Here is a 13040-nt window from a genome sequence, read left to right on the forward strand (position 1 = left end):
AGTAATGACCACTGTGTAGCCCATGTAGCACACTAACCCTAATGTGTATGACCGCATGTACTATGTTGCAACAATAGTAATCATCATCATCATCATCATCAAATAATCACTTCACTGGACAGGAATGTGATGTAACGACACAGGACATTTAGCAGGAAGTAAGCGCAGGAGCGCCGTCTTTATTGATAAACAAACAGAACACAAGAAACGCGGTCTATGCTGAACAGGACTAGCTGGATCAACCATGGAACTACAGTCTAGGCATTACTCTAAACACTACTAACGTTACAAACTATAATACTGCGCCAAGTGCGCAGCCACACGAGGGGTTTAAATAACCAACATAATTAAACTAAAGCATAGACACCTGGAGAAATAAAGACACACCCTCGAACATAAGCCAATACCTGGACAGGAAGTAAATCAAAACAAACGAGCCGCGCGTGTCCATATGTCAGAGTCTCGTGCACGCGCGCTCTGCAGCAGTCTTTGCGCTTCGACGCCACAGCGCCATCCACCGGCGGAAGCGTAACAGATGTAAAATCAGACTTAAAAACATTGAGTCATTTAACACAGGTCAACTGTTTTCTATTATACAAGCAGCGTGTGTGTGTTCTGTTTCATTTTCTTTTCAGGGATAAACATACTGGAGGATTTTTTGTTGATCTGGCACAAAATTAAAAGGAACTAAATTACATTAAAAAGAGGGAACCTTTGGGTACCAAGGTTATAAGTTATGAACTAGGGAACATTGAGAGAGAGAGAGAGAGAGAGAGAGAGAGAGAGAGAGAGAGAGAGAGAGAGAGAGAGAGAGAGAGAGAGAGAGAGAGAGAGAGAGAGAGAGAGAGAGAGAGAGAGAGAGAGAGAGAGAGAGAGAGAGAGAGAGAGAGAGAGAGAGAGAGAGAGAGAGAGAGAGAGAGAGAGAGAGAGAATCGGCATGTGGTCTGCGCCTCTGTAGCACCGCTGTTCTACAGTAAGTGCTGAGGGGGAGACCTGAATATCGGGCTGCCAGATAGCTTCATTTCAACTATAACTATTAACTGGATGGGGTGGGGTTAATATTTGACTAGTGCATAAATTACACCTAATACGTCTAGGTCACTAGTTACTATTAGCTATAATTTAATCAAAAAAGAGAACCTAGTATGTTTATTAGAAACCAACCAAAATTACTCCAATAGTGAGACATGTAAAAGTCCCTGAAGTTACAAAGGAACCCAGGGTAACTTCTAAGCAAACAAAGGCCTCTCTCACATTGGCTAATGTTAATGTTCATGAGTTCACCATCAGGAGAACACTGAACAACAATGGAGTGAATTACAGTGTTACAAGGAGAAAGCCACTGCTCTCCAAAAAGAACATCGCGGTCCATCTGCAGTTTGCTAATGATTACGTGGAAAAGTCTTTTGGAAAAATGTTTTGTGTGGAAAAATATAACCTTTTGGTTTAAATAAGAAGTGTTATGTTTGGAGAAAGCAAACACTACATTCCAGCATAAGAACCTTACTTATAAGAACCTTTCAGTAATGGATGGAACAATGAATTCTGAATTATAACAGTGAATTCTAAAGGAAAGTTTCAGGACATCTGTCTGTGAACTGAATCTCAAGAGAAAGTGGGTCATGCAGCAGGCCAACAACCCTAAGCACAAAAAGCACATAAGGGTCTACCAAAGTATGGTTAAAAGAGAATAAAATTCATGTTTCAGAATTTGCCAAGTCAATGTCCTGACCTTAATCCAATAGAAATGTTGTGGAAGGACCTCAAGCAAGCAGTTCATGTGAGGAAAATCACCAGCATTCCAGAGCTGAAGCTGTTCTGTACTGAGAAACGAGCTAAAATTCTTACAAGCCGATGTGCAGGACTGATCAACAGTAAAAACAGGGAAAATGTTTAGTTTCGGTTATTTCTGACCAAGGGGTTCACACGATATGCTGAAAGCAAAGGTTCACATAGGATCACATAATAGAAAGAAAACATTCTACTCACCGACTCTGAGAGCAGCGCCGAATCTCTGACCCGGGAAGAGAGACGGAAGACACCGGAAGTACCTGCTGGAAGCAGCGGAGCATCTCCGCCCAGTCTTTCGTCTGTGGAGAGACGGCAAGCATCGGAGTTTCCTGCGCTATCAGCTGTAGAAGTCGGCGAGACTCGGATCGGCTCAACCCCTGAAGGAGGTCTACAAGCCCCAGAGGAGCCTACGTGCTCAGAGGGAGAGACCGGAGCGACCCAGATCATTTCTACACCTGCAGGAAGCCTACAGGGCCGAGAGGAGTCATCGCATCCAGCTGGTGAAAGTGGAACAACTCGGACAATCGCCGACAACACAGGTGACACTGCGGACACTCCCACGCTGGCGAAAGGTAAAAACACTTTAGACTATCCATATAAACGCCAAAGGCGAAAGAGGAATTCTCCTGGAAATATTGACAATGCAAAAAAGGTTAAGGAATGATGTATATCGCCTACTTTTCTTCCCTTTTTTTTGACACAATGTCTTTGATTTTAACTTCAATTCCTATATTACTTAAAAAGAAATGTGATATATGTCTGCAGGAATTAAGGTTAAATGATGTGGATAATGTTGAGAAAATGTGGACTAATGGACATGCAATAATATCTATCGGAGAAGATCCTTATCTTAATTTTTATGGTTTTTTCAAATTTAACTGTTGCCACATGTAATGTTAGAGGGATTCAGGCAAAAATGAATCAAGTGAAAAAGTTAAATATATTGAGTGGAGAACATGTTGATATTTTATGTATACAAGAGACCAGATTAAGCAGTTTTGCAGACGTACAGGACGCTCAAAGTTTATGGATCAAAGGTCCTTCAATCTTTTCAATAGGCGAAAGTAAACCTGATGGTATTGCGACCTTATTTTATAACAATAAATTTAAAATAATTAAGAGCCGTGAAATAATTCCTGGTCGATTAATGTTTATAGATGTGTTTTATTGCACAAAAAAAATTAGAGTAATAAATGTATACACAGCACAGGATACTGTTGGTAAAATCCGGCTTTTTAAAAAGCTTAAAATGCTCCTGTGTGTCGGTTTCTATACCATTGTATGCGGTGATTTTAATACAATCACAGATTATAATGACAAAATTTCTTCCAAAATATGTAAAATTAGGAGAGAAGGTGATGTCCTTAAATCCATAATGAATGAACAGCATTTCACCGACATATTTAGGACATTATATCCAGAGAAAGTGGACTTTACAAGGTTTGATAAAACATGTAAAACTAGAATTGACAGGATATATATTAATAATAATTTTGAGGCAAAATTTTATACAACAAAACTCTTGGTTGAGTCGGACCACTTGACAGTTATATGTGGCATTAGATTTAAAAATGAAGAAAGAAGAAACTATTGGAAATTAAACCCACAAATCTTGAAAAGTTCTTTATTGATTATAGAATTAAAAGAAGAAATTAATAGGATTGAAACTTTAGATATCCTCACTACCAATTATTGTGATTTGTGGGAAGTTTTTAAGATCCAGATTAAAAAATTTCTTAAATACAAATGTCTATGTTTTAATAAAGAAAAAAATGAGAAGTACAATACAATTATGACACAATATATAAACCTAAAACTGAAAAATACAAGAGATGAAAGTGAGGAAAACAACTTAAAGGATTTGAAAAAAGAGATAGAAACTTTAAATAGTGAGTTTTTACTGAACATTCAAGTCCGAGCAGGAATAATTTCCGATGAACTTCTAAATCAAACAAAAGCAATTTCACTATTTAATAAAAGGAAAGAAGCCCAATATATCGAAGCCATTAAAACAGATAATGGAACTATAGTGAAAAATCCTAAAGACGTCAGAGATGCTGTTCGGATCCTTTGTTCAAACATGTACAACTCAATTGAAATAGATAATAAACTTCTAAAAACCTTTTTGAATGTAAAAAATAGTGTTGACCCGCCTTCCAAGAGCTTAGGTGAGGAAATAAAAGAGGCCGAGGTTGTTGATGCCATTAAACAATTAAATTTAAAAAAGTCTCCAGGGAAAGATGGTCTCCCGTCTGATTTTTATCATGCATGCGCCATAGATTTGGCTAAATTATTAACGCAAGCCTTCAATGATGGGATCGCTAGAGGTTACATGCATGACTCGTTCTATGAAGGCATTTTATCCTTGTTGTATAAAAAGGGTGAAATGTGTGATATCAACAACTGGAGACATCTCACCCTAATGAATGTCGATTATAAGATTTTTGCAAAGACCATTATGAACAGGATGAGTGACTATTTGGATGTAATAATAGCTAAACAACAAACATGTGCAATAAAGGGAAGATTTATGTGGGACAACTTGAACACATTAAGAGAACTAGTTTTTGATAAAAATGGTGACAGTTTTTACATTGTGGCTTTGGACCAAAGAAAAGCATTTGACTATATCTCAAGAGACTATTTGTGGGAGATTTTAAAACTGTATCAATTCCCTGAAAATTTCATAAACATGATTAAATGCCTTTATGTTAAAAACAAACTATGTAATATTCATAGCACTATATTTATACTAAAAATACAAAATTAATAACTAACCTTTTTATAATGTTGATAGAAAGCCTTTTACATCATTTACACACACAGATATATATATATATATATATATATATATATATATATATATATATATATATATATATATATATATATATATATATATATATATATATACATCCTTTTCTCTCCATACCACGTTCTAATATTTAAACTGGACACACGAGGGCAGTCAAGCTCCATCCAGCACAAGACACAACGCCGCCTGGAACAGAAGGCAGATTTGGGCTACTGTACACAGACACAGCTCATCGGCGTTATTACTGTGCATTGTCTAGTTTTCACCTAAGGACAATACACGGCTCTTCTGCACTGTTCATCATCATCTATAAAAAACAAATAACATTATGTAATATACATAGCAGTATATTTATCATAATAAAGTTCACTCATTAATAACGAATAATAAACATTTCTATATGTTGATAGAAATATAAAGCATTTATATATATATATATATATATATAATGTGTGTGTGTGTGTGTGTGTGTGTCCCCTTCTCTTATCTAAATATTCAAACAGCCCAAGAAATAAAATTAGCTGTTTTCTGAGACGATGAAGTGACTCTTAAAAGAGCCTTTGTGTATATTAGACGGAGTTGTCGTTTAAGTGCATTCTCCGCGAATACGGCAGGCCAGCTGAATATCCTTGAGAGAGATGGAGAAATGTGAAAAGCCAGCACTGTGGCTACGTGTTTCGCAACCATGAGCTGTATTTCAACGCTTTTTGGCCACAGCATGCTGCCTCACAAACGTCCCAATTCATGCCCCCCTTTTCCACAGTCGTTGTGTATATCCAGGTAAGGATAAAAGTTACATTTCCATCCATCCATCGTCTATACCACATAATCCTTCTCAGGGTCATGGGTAAAAGTTAAATTTTCCAAAGAAATTTAACTCGCTGAGATGGGCAGTCCATAGGTAGTCGGTACCTAGCCGACCAAGGATTGGATTGCATTGCGACGGCTCAACTATGGAATTGTCCCGTTCTGTGAGACCTTTGGGCCGTCTCGCCGCATCGTCCCCCTTCAGTTTATATGACGGCACAGTCTAGAAGTTCTAGTCTAGAAGCAGCGGGCCTTGGACGAGGTGGCCGAGAGGTTAAGGCGATGGACTGCTAATCCGTTGTGCTCTGCACGCGTGGGTTCGAATCCCATCCTCGTCGCAAATTTGTTACTTTGCCTCCTCTTTCCAGCAACATCTGGCTTTGTGCAGTCTGTCTCACACCTACAAGGCCTACAAATGGGAAGCTTTGTACAGGTCCCTGAGCTAGCACTAGAGAGGGTGGAGAAATGTGAAAAGCTAGCACTCTGGCTACGTGTTTCGCAACTGTGAACTGTATTTCAATGCTTTTTTGGCCACAGCTGCTGTAAGGCTCTGGCGTCTCTGGAGGTTTGTCAACGCAGAACGCATTCCACAGTGCAGACGACAGGGGCAAAGAACCTGCACCGAAACCTCTTTTTTGCTCCACACACCGGGATGTAATTTCAAATGCGTGAGCTATGTCAGCAAGAGGTTAAGGTGATGAACTGCCAATCCGCTGTGCACAGCCCATGTGGGTTTGGACCCCATTTTTCTCGTAAAGACCTTGCTTAAGCGCATTCTGTAAAGGAAGTGTGCATGGTGCAGACATTGTTGGCGTCTGCATGAGCAGTTAGTCTGAAGGGGAAATTAGGGTCAGGTGTTTTCAATCAACGGGATGACAATCAGGTGTGAGTGAGCACCCTGTCTTATTTGAAGAACAGGGATATATCAAAGTCTGATCTTCTCAACACATGTTTGTGGAAGTGTATCATGGTATGAAAAAAGGAAATTTGTGAGGATCTCAGAAAAAGAGTTGTTGATGCTCATCAGGCTGGAAAAGTTAAAAAAAAAAAAAAAAACATCTCTAAAGTGTTTGGACTCCACCAATCCACAGTCAGACAGATTGTGTTCAAATGAAGGAAATTCACGAGCATGGTTACCCTCCCTATGGAGTTGGTCTAGTTTGGGCAGAAATGATAAGGCTTGTAATGTTCTTTTGGTGAAGGCTTAACTTTCAAAACTCACCTCTGTGTTGGCCAGGAATTGAACCCGGGCCTCCCGCGTGGCAAGCGAGAATTCTACCACTGAGCCACCAATGCTTAGTTTAAATAACTAAAGACTTCGCAGAGTGTGCTGTTCAGGTAAGTATTGTGCTGTTCAGCAATTTGGTTTCAGATTTGAAAAGGAGAATCCTAAGTCTCTTCCTTATTTCAGCAGCAGTCACACACTATATTTCCAGATACTGTATAATATTATAATATCTCCTCTCTGCTCAACACGCATGTAATACAGTCTACATACCATAGAGCAGTGTTTTTCAACCACTGTGCCGTGGCACACTAGTGTGTCGTGAGAGATCGTCAGGCGTGCCTTGAGAAATTGTCCAATTTCACTTAGTCTTAAAATTCTTATTTATTCATTATTATCTGCAAATAATAAGCCATGGTTGAGTGTCTGTGCTGTAATATAGTGACTGGCAGAGTAATGTAATATTCATCTAGGTGGCAGTAGGTAATTGCCTCCTACCTTCTTAGAGACAAGAGAATTAGTGACGCATGCGACAGGTGGTGGTGGCACTGATGGAGAAGTTTTTAAAAAGGAAACATGCAAACTCCGAACTGGGCCCTGGACAAGACTGTGACCCAGGTGAAGGGCCTAGTATGAGTGGTGGTAAAAAGAAAGCAAAGACAGTGAGCTCGAGGCAATACAGCGAAAGTTATCTTTCGTTAGGATTTACTTTCACCAGTGATGAGAGGACCCCGAGTCCATTATGCTTGGTGTGTGGCGAGAAGCTGTCCAATAGCGCCATGGTGCCAAGCAAGCTTAAACGCTATCTCCAAGTGAAACACCCGTCGCTTCAAAACAAGCCGATGGACTATTTTGTTTGCCTGCGTGAAAACACCGAAACAGGCAACATTAATGAGAAAAACCACAAAGGTAAATTAGAAAGCCCTCAAAACTAGTTGCTGAACTTGTAGCTAAATGAAAAAAGTCCCACACTGTGGCAGAGACGTTAATACTACCTGCCTGCAAAGACACTGTCAACGAGATGCTCGGCCCTGACGCGGTTAAAGACATATCTAAACTCCCGCTCTCAGATAACACAATCGCCAGACATACTGATGACATGTCTACAGACATCGAAAGCCATGTTTTGGAAAAGATATGCATCAGTAGGAAATTTGTGTTGCAACTTGATGAGTCTACGGATATTCTCAGCTCTTGGCCAATGTGCGTTTTGTGGATGGAGATGCCATTAGAGAAAACTTCCTATTTTGTAAGGCACTGCCAGAAAAAAACAACAGGAGAGGAAATTTTTTGGGTCAAATTGGAATATCTTGACCAGGGAGGACTTACGTGGGAAAATTGCACAAGTGTTTGCACTGATGGAGCTGCAGCCATGGTCGGGCACACCTAAGCAGAGTGAAGGAAAGAAACCCAGATCTTATTGTTACACACTGTTTTCTGCACCGTGAGGCCTTCGTTGCAAAGACTTTACCAGCAGAACTAGTTCCTGTGTTGGATGATGTTGTGCACATAGGGAACTTTGTAAAGACACGACCTTTGAAAAGGTATATTTGCATCTTTGCGTGAGGAAATGTGAGCGGAGCATAAAGCCTTATTGCTCCATACGGAGGTCCGATGGTTGTAGCGTGACAAGTTGCTGGCCCGTGTGTATGAGCTGCGGGAGGAACTTAAAGTGTTTCTGACAAACGAGAGGTCTGATTACTCAAATCTGTTTGCAAGTGATGAGTGGTGTGCAAAGCTGGCATACCTGGCAGATATATTTCATCATCTGAATGAACCAAACACACGGATGCAAGGCCGAAATGAGAACCTGCTTACAAGCATGGATAAAATAAATGGATTCCATTTAAAGGTGCACCTCTGGCAACAACATGTGCAAAGTGCCAACCTTGAGATGTTCCCACTCACAGAGGAACGGCAAGATCACCCTGCTGCACTGTGCGAGGTAATAGGTAAACATCTGAAAACTCTTGAGGAGAAGTTGTCATTTTATTTCTCTTCAGCCTCCATTGAATGCCTTGCCTGCTGTTGGAAAGGACATAACTTTACAGGAGCAGGAGGAACTAACTGAACTGAAACAAGATCGTGGTTTAAAGCTAAGATTTGCTGAACTTCCTTTGGACAGTTTTTGGTTGACTGCTACCAAGGAATTCCCCATTGCGGCCAACAAAGTTTTGACATTGCTCCCATTTTCCACAACATATGTGTGTGAGCTGAGCTTTTCAAGCCTATCTGCTATAAAAACTAAAAACAGAGAGAGACTGAAAGCTGTTGAAGAGCTTCGTGTATGCCTTTCTTCAATTCCTGCCAGGATATCGGCTTTGTGTTCATCTAAACATGCCCAGGTTTCACACTGAGTAAAACTATATTGCAATTACATATACTGTATTAGGCTACAGAGTGTCATTCTGTAACATTTTTGGTCGGTGGTGTGCCACAAGATTTTTCCAATGTAAAAAATGTGCCATGGCTCAAAAAAGATTGAAAAACACTGCGTTACACTACACAATTTAAGAAGCTACACTTACTTCTGCTTCCATTGTAACACTTTTCAGTTTTGGAGCAACAACAACAGCAACAACAGCAACAACAATAACAACAAAAAAGTGTTGGAACAAAATAAATCTTATTTTCCATTCCAGGTTGCAGGTATTCGCGGGTGCAATGCAACACCGTTCCACACACAAATAACTCTTTTGAATGGTTAAATTACTAAAATCAGAAAGCGCCACCAGCATATCTGACAAAGATGACTCATGAACCGATTCTTTAATCACTAGCTGAAAACGACGTATTGAATTTACACAAACGTCAAATAACAAATACAAAATTCTACTTTCTCATGAATATGGTATAGTGCATTGCTTAATCAGCAGTTTTTCTTAGAAAGACAAGATATTTAAATCGAATGAATTTAATGAAACCACACATCAAGCTGTCTTTTCTAACAGAACATTAAATTTAGCATTAGCTCCCAGTTTCAGAAAGTTCTAGCCAGACATTCAGGGGGAAAGAATCAGAACAAAATGTAAAATAAAAAAAGTAGTGAAAGATGAAAGTGAAGGAATAAACGGGGGGTTTGTGTCTTAAAAGTTGTGTCTTAAAAGTTGAGTAATTAAAAACTAAAAAAAAAGCTGTGAGATTCAGCGTTTGTCACAACGATGCCAAACGCTCTCCCGACTATTTCTTTGGGATTGTTCCCAAACTGAGAAATCAAGGTTCTTCAGTCATGCTTCCCCCACAATCAAACTTTGGAGTTGACTCCATATTCACAACAACTATAGAGTCGACTCCAAAGCTTGATTCCTTTGAATCGACTCTATTCCCATTACCTGGTATCTACGAATTGACACCAGGTATTAGGAATCGCCCTGTTAATCATGATAATGATCCTATGTACTTAATACTGTGGGTTGTTCCCCTAACCTTTAATTCGAGATTTTTGCTGAATCGATTCTTGGAACAGACTCACTCAGTGTTGCAATCGATTTCAGAATATTAGCAAGGGTTTGAATCGTTATCATTTCCCCTGCTTCCATTTGTAGGAAGCTGCCTTAATCACGATGAACCCAGGCTACGCAGGCAGGACCGAGCTCCAGGACAACCTGGAGGCCGCTTCAGATCCGTCTCCATGATTGTTCCCGACCACGCCGTCATAGCAGAGGTGTGCTCGGGTGCCGTCATTCATTACATTATGTAATGAACGCAATAACGGATGTATTCTGGCGTGTTACAGAACCGTTTCACGTTGTCTTTTTTGCTGTAGGTGGACTTGTGAGCTGAGGGCTTCAAGTCCAGTGAGACTCTGGCGAAGAAGATGATTCAGCTGTATAAGCTGTGCAGCAAGCAGCTTTCCCGGCAGGACCACTACGACTTCAGCATGAGAGCCATCACCTCTGTTATCGTCATGGCCGGGTATGTCCGTCTACAAACAGGGTGAACATATTAGATTAGATTAGATTCATCCGTTGTTTTTTCTAAATTGTTAATTAAAACTATCTATAAATGTAACAGATGTCTTGCTGGAATAAATCGAGCGTGTGTGTGTGTGTTCCAGGTCTCTGATGCGAGAGAACCCACACCTGAGTGAGAACGTGGTGTTGATTAGAGCGCTACGATACTCCAACCTGCCCAAGTTACTCAAGGATGATGCAGAACTTAAAATAAAATAAATTGATAAATAGTAAAGAACGCCAAAGCTTACATATGGAGTATCAAAGGTCATTATCACAGGATCACTGGAATCAGGCACTAGGAGGAAATTCCAGGACAAATTAGGAAATACAATTAACTGACATTTGCAAATTCTTTGCACCTAAAAAGCTGTAATTATACAGGGGGAGGGGAGTAATCAATAGGAAGAAGGATCTGAGAGGGAACATGGACAAAATTTATGGAACTTTTTCCTGGTTCGGCCCTAAATTTGGGCCAGATTAAATTTCATCTGTACAAGTTGGACAATAGGGATGGGGAACATAGATCCAGTACCCTTAAATCCAATTAGAACTTCTATTCCAACCATTAAAACCATTTTTTATCTTGAAATCTAGGGGCTTACCCAAACAATAAACTCTAATCACCTAATTTTTAACCAATAAAAACTCCTTTTTCCAATATTGAAACTTAGGGGCCAACCCTAACCCTGAACTTAACCATCAGAAACAAATATGTTCTCTAAACTGATCCTCCAACCCCCAATAGTTAACCTCACCTAAAACGTCTTACATTTAGACAGATTTTCTTTTAAAGTCTTTAATTTATTTATTCATTTTCATATGGTTCATTTACATGTGATTCATTTACGTTGATTCATTTACATGTGATTCATTTTCATGAGATTCATGAAAATTCATTTTTTTTTTAAAGTGGCAGAATTCGTTTTTAACACAATATGTAGATTAAAAAAATTATATAATTTATTTTCCATTTTTTTTATACAACTGATATTTTCTCATAGAATGTTAAATACATATAGAGGAATATATGCAGAATGAAGGACAAGGTTTTGTGCCTGTGCCACCTCCCACACCAATGAGTGTTGGGTTGAGTCATCCCCTAACCTAACCCTGCCTGAGCCTTTTTATTAAAGGTATTTAATTTAGTTTGATGTGGTTTAGTTTGTTAGAATGTGAATTTATCCGTTATATGTAGGCTAGCTAACTGCGTAGTTAACTAACGTTAGTCAGCTGACAAGAAAAATATCAGACTTTTTCCTCATTCCCTGCCTGTCCAAACCCTGCCTCCTCTACATCAGATACCGACGATGTTGAGACCAACTCGACCAGTGAAAGTTCCCAAGTGACATTTGAGTCATCCCAGCCCGTTTCAATCGGTGTGCAATCTTTTATAGATGATGACAGCCAAGCGCAGCGAGTTGAGTCTTCTCCCGTCCCTGCGGCTCTCATCCCGACAAGACAGTTTAAATCAGCTTGGCTACAAGAGTTCGCCTGGTTACGTTATGACAAAGGGAAAATGTACTGCACATTTTGCGCTAAAGCAGGACAAGATATTGCTGGTAAAACAGAGTTCATTACCAGTTCGAGTCATTTTAAAAAAGAAACCGTAAAGAAGCATGGAGACAGTACAAAACATGAGACCGCCAGGGATTGTGTCATTGCTAGCTCTGCCCCTCGTGCCACCCCAATCGTGAAAGCAGTGCAACGTGCTAGTGATAAAGTCACTGAAAAAGAGATGAGGTAATTGAAAATAAAATTCAATGCAGCCTACATGACTCTGAGCCTGAATAAGCAGGAAATGAATAAAAAAGTGAAAAAAAGAAACAAATGACTGCACATTTAAGTATTTACGGTAATATGATTCAAGATGGGGGCATCACTGCCACTGTTGGGCCCTTGAGCAAGGCCCTTAACCCTCTCTACTCCAGGGGCGCTGTATCATGGCTGACCCTGTGCTCTGACCCCAACTTCCTAACAACCTGGGATATGCAAAGAAAAGAATTTCACTGTGTTGTAATGCATATGTGATCAATAAAGACTCATTATTATTATTATTATTATTATTATTATTATTATTATTATTATTATTATTATTATTATATGACGTACTGAACATTGCACATATTGTGTATGTAAAGAATACATTGTGTAAACTATGGGAGGCAGAGTAAACAAAGGCAGACAGTACAGAAGGGAAAGAAAAGGCAGTGTGAGGTAGCCATTTAACAATGATATCATCATATGTCATATGACATCACTATTTTGGCTCCTGAAAATTTGATTTGGCACATAAATATTTGCGGTTTAGGAACCAATGGCTCCAAGATTTTGTTTTTTGCCTGGAGCCCTGGAATATGTTTAATAAAATAAATAAATGAATTTTTTTAATGAGATCCAGAGAGGAAAGGAGCTCTACTAAACCTCAAACAACAACGATGACCAAACG

At 39.4% G+C, this 13040-nt stretch overlaps 1 long non-coding RNA gene and 1 other non-coding gene across 3 annotated transcripts; both read left to right on the top strand.

Annotated features, from left to right (window-relative positions):
* The first annotated feature begins 5669 nt into the window (after window positions 1-5669).
* On the top strand, window positions 5670-5751 carry trnas-gcu (transfer RNA serine (anticodon GCU)). Its single transcript has one exon. It is a non-coding gene; the product is annotated as a tRNA-Ser (tRNA).
* On the top strand, window positions 5716-12645 carry LOC128629773 (uncharacterized). 2 transcript variants are annotated; one of them, XR_008394159.1, is made up of 4 exons: window positions 5716-6751; window positions 10184-10302; window positions 10405-10553; window positions 10696-12645. It is a non-coding gene; the product is annotated as an uncharacterized LOC128629773 (long non-coding RNA). The 2 variants fall into 2 exon arrangements; XR_008394158.1 differs by lacking the exon at window positions 5716-6751 and having other exon boundaries at window positions 8205-10302.
* The last annotated feature ends 395 nt before the right edge of the window (window positions 12646-13040 follow it).

Source organism: Ictalurus punctatus, unplaced genomic scaffold (genome assembly GCF_001660625.3).
Source record: "Ictalurus punctatus breed USDA103 unplaced genomic scaffold, Coco_2.0 Super-Scaffold_100, whole genome shotgun sequence".
Classification (NCBI taxonomy): Eukaryota; Metazoa; Chordata; class Actinopteri; order Siluriformes; family Ictaluridae; genus Ictalurus; species Ictalurus punctatus.